At 39.7% G+C, this 16,824-nt stretch overlaps 1 protein-coding gene across 8 annotated transcripts in view; it reads right to left on the bottom strand.

The window, feature by feature from the left end:
* CNOT4 (CCR4-NOT transcription complex subunit 4) overlaps positions 1-16,333 on the bottom strand; it is a 140,700-nt gene extending 124,367 nt beyond the window's left edge. For 3 of the 8 annotated variants that reach the window (XM_004430729.3, XM_014787726.2, XM_087431212.1), the window contains exon 1: positions 16,105-16,333. The gene's annotated coding sequence lies outside the window, so the exon portion shown is untranslated. Of the gene's footprint in view, positions 1-15,298; positions 16,047-16,104 lie in introns of those variants that run through there. The other 5 variants (XM_004430728.3, XM_014787724.2, XM_004430730.3 and 2 more) reach the window with 3 other exon arrangements.
* Positions 16,334-16,824: the final 491 nt, after the last annotated feature.

Genomic DNA, 16,824 nt, shown 5'->3' on the forward strand with positions numbered 1-16,824 from the left:
ACAGTCATTCAGGTGGAGATATTGAGTAGGCAATTAGATATACAAATCTGGAGTTCAAGAGAGTGGCCTGGACTGAAGAAATCAATTTGAGAGTCATCAATATTAACAAGGTATTCAAAGCCATGAAACTAGCAGAGATTACCAAGGGAGTGTGGGTAGATAGAGATAATAATCAAGGACTGAGCCTTGGGATATTCCAATGTTTAGAGGTAGGCAAAGAGGAGGATCTACCAAGAAAGACTAAGGAGGAGCAGCTAAAGAGTTCTGAAGAAAACCAAAGGAATGTGGTATCCTAAAAGGCAAGTAAACAAGTATATCAAAGAAGACAGAGAACATAACTTTATCAAATGTAGATTGATCACACAAGACAAAGAACTGACTACCAGATTTAACAATGTCATTGTTGGGAGACATGAACAAAAACAATCTTAGTACAGTGGTAGGGGCAAAAGCCTGACCGGAATAGGCATAAGACAGAACCTGAGAAAATAACTAGAACAAACTCATTTAGACAATGCTTTAAGGGGTTCTGCAGCAATGGAAATAGAGAAGAGCAAGCAAGAGTGATCGAGAGAAGATATTTTTATGATAAGAAAAATAACGGCATGTTTACACACTGACATGGGAATGATTCAGAGGAGAAGGAAGAACTGATGATATACAGAGAAGGGAGAGATCTGCTACAGCAAGGTCCAGAGTAAATGAAAGGGGATGGGATCTAATGTATTAATCAGAAGAACTGGGATTAGACAGAAGCAAAGACGTATCTATAGTAAGAGAAGGCAGGCAAGGTCTGTGAATCAGTTCAGTAGGTACCTAGATGTGGTGGTGGAGTCTATAACAATTCTTCTGACTGCTTCTAATTTCTCAATGAAATAGAAAACAGGTCCACCAACTGAGAGTGAATATGAGAAGGAGTGTTGGAAGTTTGAGGAGAAAGGCAAAGGTATAAACTAAGTCACCTAGGAGAGGGGAAACTGAATAGAGTAAAGAAATAGACTATGACTAAGAGACTATATTAAGGGCCATCTGAGATTTCTTAACATGAATTTAAAATGAGAGTGGTCATCATAGTTGTATTTTTCTTCAGTCACTTTCAGCTGTACAGGTGCAGACATGAAGTACTCAGAGAATTTAACTAGGGTTTAGGTTTTGCCAAGTAAGTATGAAGAAAGCAAGAAAGGAGCAAGGGAGGTGAGGGCATGTAAAAGGGAATGACTATAATGATCTATCACCAGGTAATGAATGGACACTAGGTAAAAAGAGAAAAAAGGAAGGGGGCAAGAAACAGTGAAATGGAACAGAATCTGTGGACTGGAGGTCCTTATGACAGTAAAAGATTGCTGAGTTGGCGTAGTTGGTGGAATGAGCTGAAAAGGCAGATGGTGGTCAGAGAGGGCATTGCATGAACTGAAAATCATGGAGGGGTTCAAGTTATTAGTAATAACAAGGTGTAAGATATGAACATGGAATGAGGGGCTGAGATAGGGTGGACAGCAAGATCATCAGGGAACAGGAATTTTAGAACTTAAAAGGCCACAGTATTAGAAAGACCATAGATGGTATATGTTGAAATTACCAAGAATTAAAAGAGGCATAGTGTCAGCAAAAATGACAGTGAGCTAGGAGCCAAAATAGGCAAGATAAGGGGCTAGGCTACTGGCATAGTGGTTAAGTTCACGCGCTCCATTCTGGCGGCCTGGGGTTCGTGGGTTCGGATCCCGTGTGCAGACGTATGCACTGCTCATCAAGCCACGCTATGGTAGGCGTCCCACATATAAAGTAGAGGAAGATGGGCAAGGATGTTGGCCCAGGGCCAATCTTCCTCAGCAAAAAGAAGAGGACTGGCAATAAATGTTAGCTCAGGGCTAATCTTCCTGATCAAAAAAAAAAAAAAAATGCAAGATAAGGAATAACCAAGGGTGCAGTAGATGCCAGCAAACATGAGGGTTTATAGACAATGTAACCCGTTAACAGACAAGTTTTAGGGAGGAGAGGGGAATGAAAGACATCTGCCCCATTTCCAGGTTCAGTGGAACCAGGCTCCCTCTTCAACTCCTGTGCAATGGAGGAGGTCAGAATGGGAAATGTAGTCTTAAATTTCAGTGCATGGGATTCCCCACTGACCCCTGATGATGGCATATAAGAAAAAAGTTAAAAAATCAATAGCCAACACATAAGAAGGCTGCAGGGGAAGCAGTGTCTTCAGAAAAGTAGAAAGCAGAGGAAATGTTCAGGAATAAAAAACAAGGACATAGAAAATTTTGCTGATGATGGAGAGGAGTGAAAAAATAGGAAATGTTCAGAACCTTGTGCGGATTAAAGTGTGAGACATGAAGTGTCAGCTGGGAGACTGGTGGTGCCTGACATAAAAAGAGATAAAGGATATAAAGAGAGGGCCGGCCCCGTGGCTTTGCGGTTAAGTGCATGCACTCCGCTGCTGGCGGCCCTGGTTCGGATCCTGGGCGCACACCGACGCACCGCTTCTCTGGCCATGCTGAGGCCACGTCCCACATACAGCAACTAGAAGAATGTGCAACTATGACATACAACTATCTACTGGGGCTTTGGGGAAAAAAGGAGGAGGACTGGCAATAGATGTTAGCTCAGAGCCGGTCTTCCTCAGCAAAAGGAGGAGGAGTAGCATGGATGTTAGCTCAGGGCTGACCCTCCTCACAGGAAAAAAAAAAAAAAAAAAAGGGATATAAAGAGATTAGTCCGGATGGACTTCAGGCAAGTAACAGTGTCAAGGCTGTGAGTGTTGGAGGGAAGAATGAGGTATCAGAAGTTCCCTGTCAATAGAACATAACAGTCTGGGGAAGCATGTTTTTTCTTTTTTTTTTTTTTTTGTGAGGAAGATCAGCCCTGAGCAGGCAGCCCTAACATCTGCCAATCCTCCTCTTTTTGCTGAGGAAGACTGGCTCTGGGCTAACATCCATGCCCATCTTCCTCCACTTTATACGGGACGCCGCCACAGCATGGCCTGACAAGCAGTGCATTGGTGCGCGCTGGGCAACTGAACTGGCGAACCCTGGGCTGCCGAAGTGGAGCGTGCGCACTGAACCGCTTGCACCACCAGGCCGGCCCCTGGGGAAGCAAGTTCTTAGCCTCAAGTGCAAAGGGCTTCTCCTTTACCCCTAATTATGGCCTGCAAGGAAACTGTAATGTACTTGTAAGGCAGTTGTAGAATTTTTAAAAATTAATAATACAAAGAGATTAGAACAGTGGCTAACATCTAATAATCACTCAAAGATAAACTTTTATTAGCTAATCAAATGTAAAATACAATTACTATAGCAAAAAAAGAGATTCATCTTATATTTTCCTTTCCTCACATAAATGAGTTTCCCAAGTGATTTCCAGGAAAACCAGGACCAAAATGGACTCAGAAAACACATCCAAGGGCCGGCCCCGTGGCTTAGCGGTTAAGTGCGCGCACTCCGCTGCTGGCGGCCCGGGTTCGGATCCCGGGCACGCACCGACGCACTGCTTCTCCGGCCATGCTGAGGCCGCGTCCCACATACAGCAACTAGAAGGATGTGAAACTATGATGTACAACTACCTACTGGGGCTTTGGGGGAAAATAAATAACAAAAAAAAAAATTAAAAAAAAAAAAAAAAGAAAACACATCCAAGAAAGAAGAGGAAGTCTTTGAGAAGGTCAACTTCTATGCAGTGTCCATGGATCTCAGAAAATTGGCTCTCCTCCAAAAACTATCACCACCAGCACTTGAACTCATTTCCCCACCCATCCCACTTCAATGGTAAAATTATTTATTTATTCAGCAAGCATATACTGAGCTCCTACTATGTACCAAGTACTATTCCCAGAACCTGGGATAAATCAAAGAAAAAACATCCCTACCCTACTAGATGGAGATCTACAACAAACAGTATATATATAACGAATAAGTGGATTACATGATATGTGCGAAGGTAAGTATTATAGAAAAAAGTAAAACAATGCAAATATTGGGTGAAAGGGGCCTGGATTCTAACTATTAATAAATAGTCAGGGTAGGCCTTATTGAAAGGAGACCATTGGAGCAAAGGTCTGAAGGAGCTGAGATAGCAATGTGGATATTTGGAAAACTGTTCTCCAGGCAGAGGTAACAGCCAGAGCAAAGCTTCTAAGACCTTTCCATTTAATTCCTGCCACTACTTGGCAACAGTTTTATTAATTTCTTTTTTTTTTTTCTATTTCTTCTCTTCGAGCCTCCAATCCTACTCTCTACCTCACTTCAGCAGTGGATGATAATAATAGCTAACATTTATCAAATGTTTACCACATATCAAGCATTGTTCTAAGTGTTTTAAAAACATTAAATAATGTAATTCTCACCACCTATAAAATAGGTGCAACCATTGCCTCCATGTTATAAGGGAGAAAACTGAGGCACAAAAAGATTAAGCAACTTTCCCCAAGATTACAGAGTTAGCAGGTGGCAGAGCCTTGACGCAGCAATAAGCCTTCTCTACTATGCAACTTAAGAACATTTAGCACAGGGCCGGCCCCGTGGCTTGGTGGTTAAGTGAGCGCGCTCCACTGCTGGCGACCCGGGTTCGGATCCCGGGCTCGCACCGACGCGCTGCTTCTCTGGCCATGCTGAGGCCGCGTCCCACATACAGCAACTAGAAGGATGTGCAGCTATGACACACAACTATCTACTGGGGCTTTGGGGGGAAAAAATAAATAAATAAAATCTTTAAAAAAAAAAAAGAACATTTAGCACAAACTGCCTCAAGTTTTCCCATCACTAATAGAGTCTCTCATAGTACACAATCAATAACTATGAAAGCTGCTATTATAATTTGTCTTCTTGGGCCGGCCCCGTGGCTTAGCGGTTAAGTGTGCGTGCTCCGCTACTGGTGGCCCGGGTTGGATCCCGGGCGCGTACCAACACACAGCTTCTCCGGCCATGCTGAGGCCGTGTCCCACATACCGCAACTAGAAGGCTGTGCAACTATGACATACAACTGTCTACTGGGGCTTTGGGGAAAAAATAAAATAAAATAATAATTTGTCTTCTTGCCATTTTTACAGTCCTTTTCTAGACTGAATGGTCTTTACCTATAGCCTCCACTTACTATCTTCCTTAACCTTCCCCCAATGTGACCTACATTCCCAGTCTACTGAAATTGCTCTAATAACGTTAGTGATCATCACACCACAAGCCAAAGGGCTTTCTCTATCCTCATTCTCCTCGAATGTTTTATTGGACTATGTCAATTTCTTTTCATCTTCTTGAAATAAAAGCAGTACCATTCTGGATCCCTCTATCCCTATCTGTGACTTCACTTTCCTGGAAAATCTCTTCCTTTGTTTTCAGAGACAGACTTTTCCATCTTCCTTCTACCTCTTCAACTGTTCCTTTAATACCTGTTTCACTTCTAACCCTTAAAGGTAGAAATCCCAAAAGTTTAACTAGGGTCCTTTATGCTTCCCTCTCTGTTATCTCAATCTTCCATAAGGTTCATTCATCCAATAAATATTTATTGAACACCTACTATCTACCAGGCACTGTTTGGGTCCTTTGGATAAATCAGTTAACAGAATAGACCCAAAAAAAAAGAAAAAATCCTCCTGTCCACATAAAACCAAATAATTCTATGCTACTAAGGACACTCAAAACCATCTTCCCTAAATACTATTTTAAACGCATCACTCTCTTGACTTAAAAAAAAAAAAAAAAAAACTTGCAATGATTCCCCTCTATCAACCACATCTAAATTTCCCTGCCTTAGTTCAAAACACTCCACAATCACTTTCTATCATACCTATCCAGGTTCATTTTCCATTACTCTCTGATTGGAAAGAATTCCAGGCAGGCCAGTCCTTTGATTACTCCTTCAAACACATTATCTGTGCATTCAGCTGGTAAAATAACTACTACCTAGACATAAAAAAGTGTACTGAATAAAAAAATAAGTCTTCCAAAATCGTCCCATTTGCAACAACATGGATGGGCCTGGAAGGTATTATGTTAAGTGAAATAAGCCAGCAAGAGAAAGACAAACACAGTATGATCTCACTCATATGTGGAATATAAACCAACACATGGACAGAGAAAACTGTATTGTGGTTACCAGGGGCAATGGGGGTAGGGGGTGGGCACAAGGGGTGAAGGGAGACATATATATGGTGATGGACAAAAAAAAACGTACAACCCAAAATTTCACAATGTTATAAACTATTAAAACATCAATTAAAAAAATTTTTTTTAAATGTCTTCAAAAATAGATGTTTTTTGATTCCTTCAAATGTTTAAAAACAGCAAACACTTATATAGGGCTTACTATGTGCTGAACACTATTCCAAGCACTTTACATACATTAATTCTTTTATTCCACACAACAATCTGTATCTCCATCCTACAAATGAGGAAGCTGAGGCCCAGACAGGGTAAAGTAACTTACCCTAAGTCTGACAAGTACTAAGTGGTAGAGCCAAGATTCACACTCAGGCAATCTGACTCCATACTATACTGCATACTCCTAGTAGGAACAATAAATAAAAATAGGAAGAGTTCACAAGGCTTACAAGGAAAACTACAGGCTATTGAAAACTATGTTCAACTATGAAAAATCACTTTAATTAGTCCTTTACTCCAAATACTGAAGAGCAATATTTCCTTTATCATGCCAAGTTTTAAAAATTGTAGACTTTAGTAGTACATAATAAAAAGCACAATCTGTAAACACAAACACATCATATCTTATTCAGAGTTCTCCAAAGCTGCTGAAAATAATTGCTAGGCATGACAACAGAATATACGGTGACACAAGACTTAACAAACGTTCTTTTGTTAGCATGCCTATATTAAAGTATTTTACTGTCATCAGGATCAAAATAGATTTGCATACAATGTAGGGAGAGTAACTACCTTAAAGAAAGACTACTAGCTTTACTTTTTGGAAACAAAATTCGTATCTAGGACAAGGTCCAGTATGACAGAAAAGATTTTACTAGAAGCAAGAAATTCCAAAAAAGTACCACTAGGCATCTAACTTATATAGGTAGTCTTCAACCTATCACCAACTCTATGGCCAAAGGGCCTTTAAAAGGTTTCTAAGATTCATTTAGTAAATTCATGAAGCTTTTTTTTTTTTTGCTGAGGAAGATTCACCCTGAGCTAACATCCGTTGCCAATCTTCCTCTTTTTGCTTGAGGAAGATTTGCCCTCAGCTAACATCTGTGCCAAGCTTCCTCAATTTTGTACGTGGGTTGCCACCACAGCATGGCCACCAACAAGCAGCGTAGGTCTGCGCCCAGGAACCAAACCCGGGCCACTGAAGCAGAACATGCCGAACTTAACCACTAGGCCACTGGGTCAGCCCCTCATGAAGCTATTATATAAAATTAAAAATGAAAGGCAGAGGTTCATCCATAAAACAATCTTAAAATAATATAACACTAACATACTAGCAGATGGGGAGTATCATACTTACCATTTTCATCTCTTTCCCATTTCCCCTTTCCTTCTGGCAGAGAAAAGACATAAAAATGGTCAGGTTTTGAGCTGGAGAGATTAAAACGCACAAGCCTAGACAGGGATACTAGTTTCACTTGGAAAAGGCTAAAGTTGGTACCCTTCCCAACTGGTACTGACAGCCTAACTTAGAAAAGAAAACATAAAAGTATGTAGCCAAAGGTAGCAAAGGAGCCAGTGCCATTAACGCCTTAGGCAAAAATGCACCGTAGCCATTATTAAAATTTGAAGTCTTCCACTGTACCTTCTGCCTCTTTCTAGGTTTACAATGTACCTATCCTCCTGGCTACTCAAGGCACTCATACAAAATCAGCTCCCTCCCAAGAACTGTATGAATGAAAAATATGCAAAGTATTAATAATTTGAGATTAATTCAAGTTATTAAAATCTGGAAGATTTTTGGAGCAGGGAGCCATTTTCTCCTCTCCCCATCACCATCGACTGTGACACTTATAAGTAGCTCCTCACTCCACGGGATTAAATTAAAATTTCTTGGGGAAAAGAATAAATTGGTAGCTACTACTGAAGATATTCTCAAATACTAAGATTCTCCTATGCTGCATATTTGATATTTACTTCCCTGCCACATAGACTGGGTAGCAATGAGAAAGATGCATAATCCTTCTCAAGATTCTCCTGCACAAAGGGGATCTCAATTCAATCTTAAATAACACTTTAAAACCCCTATTAAAACAAACCTCCAACGAGTCAGTAGTTTGCTATTCTAGTGACCCATCAGCACACATGACTAGCTAAATAAAGAAGTAAAAAATGTCAAAAATAGCTCTGTCACATTACCAGGATTAAAGAGGTCTTAGGATGGAAGGAATGTCAATGAAAAATAGATATTCCCCAATAATGTACTAGATTGCATCATCATCTTTATCCTTATTAATATTTCCCAAGTACCTAAAAAGTCCATGGCATTATGGTAGGCCATACCTATTATAATAACAGGAAAGAAAATGACTGGTGGATTACGATACATTTAATTTTGAAGTTGGAAGGATCCTAAGCTTGAGACATTTTCAGACTCAATTGTGAGAATCCTTGAGATCCACATGCTAAATGCAGTAGAGAAGGAATAAATGTGCTACTGAAGAAAGCAGGAAGAGAATAAATGGCAATACAGTATTATTCACCTACTATTTACAAAGCCAGAAGCAAGAAATCTACTTTCTCCCCCCTGCTTTACGATAAAATGTGAAATTTTCCTTCACAAAACAAAGAAAGCATGCTGTCCAGAAATACACCATAGACGAAGAAAGTTGGCTTAACAAAAAGTCAACAAACCAAAACAAAGAAAAGAATAACTTCAAGGGTCTCAGAACTTTTAAAATTTCCAAATAAATATGGCTGTTGATTAACCAGATGTTTTTAATACCTTTGCAAACCAAAGTGTATTAAAATAAATCAAAGAATAAACTTTCATTTAATAATGTCCCTACATTCTTCTTTGGCCTGCTGACCTAACCTTATCCATCCTTAAGGGAGCTTGGAGCTGACAATATTTAGTGCCTTATTTCATCAGAATTTTCAGCCATTCCTTCTGCTCTAATAAGGTCATTATTGAACCTTATAGATATCCAATAATATATACTGGTTATAGGCTGTTCAAATATAAGTTTCCTAATACTCCTTCTGAATTCATACACACGTAAGAAGCAGATGAGGTATACATTTCTCTTTTACAAATGAAATATGTTCCATCTCTTACTATCATATAGTAAAGATTTTCTTTATTTTCCTAACTCTTATTCCCCAGGGAATATCTACAATTATTTGAAAACACTAGTAGCTATTTTCTACCGAAATTTTTTGAGACTATTATCTGAGTAATCAAGTCTCACTTCCTTTCCAAAAGCTGGGCTTGGATAACAAATTACAGTTTACTACCAAAGACAAACAGGGCACATGTCCTCAGTTCTCTATTCTCCAAAACATTGGTGTCATTTCTGGATATAAGGGACAGAAGAGCAAATGGAATCAATTAGTTGCCAAATCCTGTAGAATTTCCACACTAACATCTCTCAGATGGCCCCTTACCTTGGTGGCCTAGTCGTTAATTTTTCACACTCAACACAACTGTCAACCCCAAAATATGCTGTACACTACTGAAAGAGCACTCTTCCTAAAAAGCACTTTTATTATGTCATCCTCTGCCCCCCCACAACCTCTAATGGCTCCTTACTGCTTAGCAGATCAAATTCAACCTGACACTGAATACACCTTTCATAATCTAGCTCTACCCTAGTATACTAATTTCTCTGACACCATTCCCAGAAACTTAACACTTATTCCACTGAGATCAAACTCCTTATAACCCTCTCCATCATGCTGGTCCCCACCAATGAGTATTTGCTCATGCTTCCATCCCCCACATGAAACGTATGGATGTTCTCCTTCTGGAGATGCTCCACCTATGCAGATAGTACATATTCTTTATTCAAGTCCCACTTTCTCCAGGAAGCTCCACTCTTAAACTTTAGTCTGAAGATATCCCTACACTAACATACTGGACTCAAACTATATGTACCACATATTATTTGTATAATGCTTCAGATAGTGCCAGTTATATTATTACAAAAGTATACCTAACAAGATAATAAACTCTTAGAAGAAGTTGGGCCATTTCCCAAGAAGTGGGTCTATATTAAGTACTCAAAGACTATTAGACAAGCTGATTGAATAATTCTGATAAAAAATCAAGAGACTTTACATCAAAAGAGTTCTAGTACAAATGAAATAATGTGTTGACGAGGATGTGCTTCAAAATAATCCAGGTCAAAGAGTAGGAGGACAAGGGATAAAGTAAGTGGGGGTATTGATGAACCCAGATTGGCTATCAGTTGATAATCTTTGAAATGACAGCTACACAGAAGTTCATGTCTACTTTTATACTTGTTTAAAACTTTTCACATTAATAAGTTTATTTTTTAAAAAGTACTAATAATGTCTTTACTTCATCTTAAATGACAAAACCAAAATACATCATAACATTTTCTTTACCCAACAAATACCTAGGACCCCATTTAGAGTAAGAAAAAAATGTCGGAAAAATCTAATTTGACAGAGAACTTACATGATCCTAATTCTCATCAAAGAATTAATAAAAACTAGAGGAAAAAATCTAATCAAAATAGAGCGGATCTCCACCAAAAGAAAATTTAACCTTAGCACCAAAAGCAACTGTTTATATTTCCAGTTTTCATTCAATCACAGCATTCACAAAAGGATCCACCTAAACAACTGCTGAAAATTAAAAACATTGGAAAAAAATCATAAGCAAAACATGAAAGGCAGAACATACGGGGAAAAAAAAGGTTGCTACAATCAATGTTCAATAACCCAAATCAGCCAGTGTTACTTCAGGAAATGCAAAATCTGAAGACACCTATCGCCCTTAATAGGGAATGAATTAGTAGATTCTAAAATAATCAGAAAAATTAGCACGTCCTCTTTATTCCAAAGACTGAAAAACATGCTTAAGAAATTTCAGATATTTGGCTTAATGACAATGTATCTGTTTGTTGCTGCTAAGAAATGCTCCACCCCTTTGATATTTCAGTCTACAGCTACTTTTCAAAATTCAATCACTATTTTCTATATAACATCATTCACTAATTCCTTCCAAAAGCAGTAATACAACACCTACTTTCTTTAAATGTTGGCATTTTATTCTCCTAATTACACTGCATTTTTGCCCTGACTTTTTCTTTTTTTTCCAAACTGGTTTTAGGCATATATACAAACCAATCCGAATATTTTGATTTCCCCTTCTCCATATTTTCTCTAAATAATCGAGAGGCAAGATTTTAGTTACCATAACTAAAAAAAGTATTTGATTTTGAACAGATATCTGACACACACACATATACAAAGAGCAAGGTTTACCCTCATAGCTATATATCATCTGCCCACCAGCCAACGCAATTAGAGTTTAAAACAGGACAACTCTCTTATATAAACAGAGTTTAGGAGGAATGAAACCATCCTCACAAACTCCTCAGGAGAAAACTAAACTCACATTCAAATTGCCTTGTACTCGTACTATCTCTAAAGTTAAGTTTTCCTAGCAAGTATAAGTAATCATCTTCTTTTTGATAGCATGTAATTTCTCTCTTTTGGTAAAAGAAAAATTCCGCTATGGGAAAGCTATCTAAGGGGCCAAAAGAGTGTTGAAATTTTCTCTTCTATAAACTACTTTCTGATTGAAAGGATGATACTATTCTTTGAAAAATAAAAAGGATGAAAAATAAAAGGATGATACTATGAAAAAGAAATGTGACAAAACCCACTGGATTACTACACTTGAAAAAGTTGACATTTACTACACAATATACCAATAAAGAACACTATACTAGGGCCAGCCCCGTGGCTTAGTGGTTAAGTGCACACGCTCCACTGCTGGCGGCCCGGGTTCGGATCCCGGGCGCGCACCGACACACCACTTCTCTGGCCATGCTGAGGCCGCGTCCCACATACAGCAACTAGAAGGCTGTGCAACTATGACATACAACTATCTACTGGGGTTTGGGGGGAAAAAAATAAATAAATAAAAATTAAAAAAAAAAAAAGGAACACTACACTATACCAACACTATACTAATAAAGAAGAATACATAATAATGAGATTAAAAACAATTCTGAAAAAAGTGCTTTCAGAAAACCACTAAATATGTGATTAAAAAGTCCCACTTATCTTCTTTCCTTCCATTACTAAATAATTGAGAAAATGATGCCATCTTTAAAATTTGTCTTCTCTCAACTTTTGAGAAAAAAATACATATTACTATCTTTAAAACATCAGGGATATTGCCACATTTTGCATAATAATAGGCAGATCTGCAGAATTTGCAGATTTTTTTCCTAGTATCTCTGAGGTAACAAAAAATTTTTAAAAATCTCAGAATGTGTTAACAAGTTTTATACAATACATGCTATTCCAGTGGGATGAAAACCATTTACAAGTTCCACTTAGATTAAGAAATCCTTTGAGAAAAGTATGTAGTACATTCTAGTTATACTATTTCTAGAACACAAAAAATCTCTATAACCTATTTCCCTACTGTTTTTCTTTCGAACCAACTTCCTTCACAAAAAGTCAAGAGAGTACTACACCTAATGACAGAAAGCTAACTGAATTGTCAGCAGAGGCTGAAGTTTTCACAAATTAAAACTTTCTAGGGGCCAGCCCTGTGGTGTAGTGGTTAAGTGTGCGCGCTTCGCTGCTGGCGGCCCAGGCCCGGATCCCGGGCTGGCACTGACACACCACTTGTCAGGCCATGCTGTGGCGGCGTCCCATATAAAGTGGAGGAAGATCTGGAGGAAGATGGGCATGGATGTTAGTTCAGGGCCAGTCTTCCCTCAGCAAAAAGAGGAGGCATGGATGTTAGCTCAGGGCTGATCTTCCTCAAGCACGCACACGCGCGCACACACACACACTAAATAAATAAATATTTAAAACTTTATACTTCACTTGAATGGTCTACAAAAATAGTAACATTGAGTTGAAACAGATTCAATCAAATATTACTTGCAGGCAGCAAAAAAAAAAAAAAATCAAAATAAAGAGTGTAGCTTCACCTTAAAACCAGGAGTAGAGAAGGAGAGAAATAGAAGACTTCTAAAATCATACTACTTAAACTGAGAAGATATTTTTTCATTCTCTTAAAAGACATGTAAAATCATTTTTAAAATAACACTCCCCTAAGGAGTTCATCCTTAAGCAACGCCCTCTTTTTGTACAAAGTAATGAGCTGCAAGTTATCACTACTGCTCCCATTTAGACTGAAGTTGAAGGGCCTCACAAAACAATTTTCCTACATTTTGCCATTTTATATAATTGTCTTATCCTAACAAAATTAAAAATTTGTCTATGCAACTTTATGAAAACAAATTTTATAATCAACTTTAAGTAGTTCACGTTCAAACACCTTCCTACAGAAATGATCTATTCATCTGAAGAATTCAATTATTGAACCTGGCAGAAAGTATTCCAAGCTATCAAAAAAAAAAAAAAAAAAACCATGATTATGAAGCTGCAATGTTCATAATGTTACATCTAAAAACCTAAACTATACAAAAATATTTTGACATCTCAGCTCCCTATTTCCTATCAAAATGCCAAAGAACTTGAGCTATTTTCTTTAGATGTGCTAAAGACCCCAAAGTAAATTTATTTTGACTTCAGAGTGCTGACACTAAGAATCTGATGACTGCAGGAAAAAAGTATGGCATGGAGAAAATTACTTGAGAATATATTTATTGAGGCAAAATATCTTTACAAAAGGAAAGATGTATTAAAATCATTTATTCTCTTCTGCCAGATAAACAGTCCTCTCCGAGAACATACTGCTTACAATTCAGCCAAGTATGACTGCCAAGGTTTCTAAACCTGTGTTAGGCTTGTTCAAAGTGGAAAGCTTCTCTACCGGCGTATTACAAAAAAAATGAAATCATTTTTTACTTAGAGTTGAAGATTAGTTGTATTAAATATGTTCCTACTGATAAACTAAACATAAGTAATATTTTTCTTAAATCTTAAGTCATAACTTAGGACAAGGTTTGCTATATAAATTGCTTCCAAATCTCAGAAGAGTAGAGATTTATTTAGTTTTCCCAAATTAAGACTTAAGTGGTTGAAAGGAAAAAAGTTTTCTAAATAGCTTTTCTAACCTCGGTTTATATTTGATAAAACAAACCATTTATCACAGTCAAGTAAATATAATGCCAAATGTAACATTCCTCAAGTATTGCAGGTAAAATCTGTAAAAATCACAATACTGTAATGTGCAAAAGTGATTAAAAGGGATTTGTATTTACACTAGAGATATTATTACTTTTGCAAATAAGAGGAATATTGTGGCATAAGACTGCTACTATGACTTTTAACATTTTTACATGTATTTTAAGAACCCCATGTCTTATTTATGTTTTAACTTGAGACGTATGTATCTGATCAATGCTTTTCCGGTAATTATTTCACAGTGGTCTGATTATAGCAAAGGCTCCTTCTTCCCATTATGCCATTAGTCAGTACATTTCAATTTAGCTTTCGCCAAAACACGGACATACTAAGCCACCTCTTGCTTCTAGTTGTCTGCTTTTTAATGTAGATAATAATGACAGTGAGTGCCACCAAATGCATGTATGTACACAGCTTTGTCATTTCTTTTCCCAGCCTCCTTCCTCTCTGGAAAAAATGAAGAATTTAATTTTGGAAAAAAAAAATCGATTTTTTCTTTTGCATACATACCTAATGGGTTTTCAAGAGAAGACAATGTATTCAGATACTTACCATCCTAGAAATGTTAAAAGAGAGAACTTCCCAAATCCAAAAATACTAAGTCTGATATTAGCTGGAGAGGAAATTTCCACTCAAACCATAAATAAAATGTCATCAATTAAGCTGAACATCTATACAACTCACTTAGTCAATAATCAATTCTCAACATGGAAGGGATCTGTAACCCACATATAACCTGCAGATAATCAAAATATCACTCCTATTTGCTTGTGGGGTTCACAGATGAATTTGGTTGTGTGCCAGATTTACCTTATTTTGAAATGCCTAGACTAATATTTGTTGGTATAATCAGAGCCCACATTAAGTGTCCTGGGGAGAGGCAATTCAGAAGAACGCTTAGTAGCATGGAGAAACTGGTCCAAAATGAGAAGGAAAAAAAACGCCACGTCCCAACAGAGCGAATAATCCACAAATAGATCACGGAAAGCAAAACGAAAACGTTCCTCTCCTGAGCAGCCTGAATAAACGATCTTCACTCAGAACGTTTAATAGTATCCTACCTCACTTCATTCACTCCCCAACTTCCTTGACTTTTCAGGGGCCAACACGGGGCATCCTTTTTTCTGGAAGTGCATGTTTAAGGAATCTGTATAGAAAAGAGGGAAGGAACGGACAACTCCCAAAAAGCTGTGAAACAGGTGGGTCAGAATGACCAGCAGCATGATCTACATACTTCAGGGGCAGCTTGAAAATGACAGATGTGGTTAAAGGAAAGCCTGCAAATCGGAAAAAGCTCGAGGGTGGCGGATAGACTAGGGGCTGACTGCAAGCCCAAAAGGGGGGCAAAGGCTAACTCCAGAATGGTAGCAGTGGAGCAAAAACCAGGCAGCAAGACGAGTGGGCAATGAGCAGTGGGATTAATGAGCAGCAACAACACAGGTCGGAGTGGAAGTGATGGCTTTGGTCCTGGGAGGCGGGGGCCACCGGGAAAGGACGTCAGAGAGGGAAAGAGGGCTGGGAAAACAAGGAGGACTGAGACCTAAAATTCCTGCCCCTACAAAAACGTAGCGGGGAGGGATGAAGACAAGAAGCCGCCTCGCCTCCCCAATTGAAGAAATTCTGAAGGAGTCGGTCTCGCCGCCGCGCTGCCGTCCGCCCCGCTCCCTTTTCCTGGTGCTAACTGCTGTGGCGTAGAGGGGAGAGGGAGTTAGAGGAGGAGGAGGAAGACCAAGGAGGAGGAGGGTGAAGATGAGGCGGGGGGTGGGGAGAAAGGGGGGTGCGGCCTGCACAGTCCCCGCGAAGCCTCCGCTCTCTCGTAGCCGGTCAGCCCCGGGTTTCCCCTAAGCCCAGCCCCGCAGAGACTCACCCTCCTGCCTTGCCTCGCTTTTCCCTTAGCCGACTCCACGCGCTGCCGCGTCCTCACAAGAGACCACTGAGCGAGCGTCGGGGAAAAACCTCTTCAGAACCGGACCTGATTGCTTCAGCGAGTCCGACCTTTACCGCTGAGAGAGAGAGACTCTCAGCTTTCGGTGGGTTCCACAGCCAGACGGGCCACCATCTTACATTAGGGTAAGACTCCTCCGACCTCCCGTGCGCAGGCGCACGCCGATCAGGCCGGGAGGGGCGGGGGAGGGGCGAGAGGAGCGGCGGGAGGGGCGGGGAAGGGGCGAGAGGAGCAGCGGGGGGGGGGGAGGCGCTCCTGCAGCACCCTGGGAGTTGTAGTCCTCGGAGGGTAACTGCCCAGCTGCAAGCCGGGAGTTCAAGTTCTCCCTGCGAGGGCTGACGGGCTCGCCCACCTCACGTGGCTGCTAGACTACTGCCTTCCTTCGTGTTTTGCTTCCTTCTCTGCCCGCGTGTGCTGCTCCGCTGTCATTTGGTCGGCAGTCTTCGTTAGTGGTTCCGTTTCCTCGGCGGCGTTTGCTCAAATATGGCATACCAAAAGCCGGGACAAGCTTAACCAATTTGGGGAGAGCTGAGAACGGCTCTTCTCTGCCCCGCCCACCATAGGTATTGAAGGGGGCGGGGTGGAGGCAGGTTGGGGCTAAGAGGAGCGCGGGATGTGATCTAGGATGAGAATTTGATACTG

The sequence above is a fragment of the Ceratotherium simum genome, chromosome 1 (genome assembly GCF_057802395.1).
Source record: "Ceratotherium simum simum isolate JZ-2026a chromosome 1, ASM5780239v1, whole genome shotgun sequence".
NCBI lineage: Eukaryota > Metazoa > Chordata > Mammalia > Perissodactyla > Rhinocerotidae > Ceratotherium > Ceratotherium simum.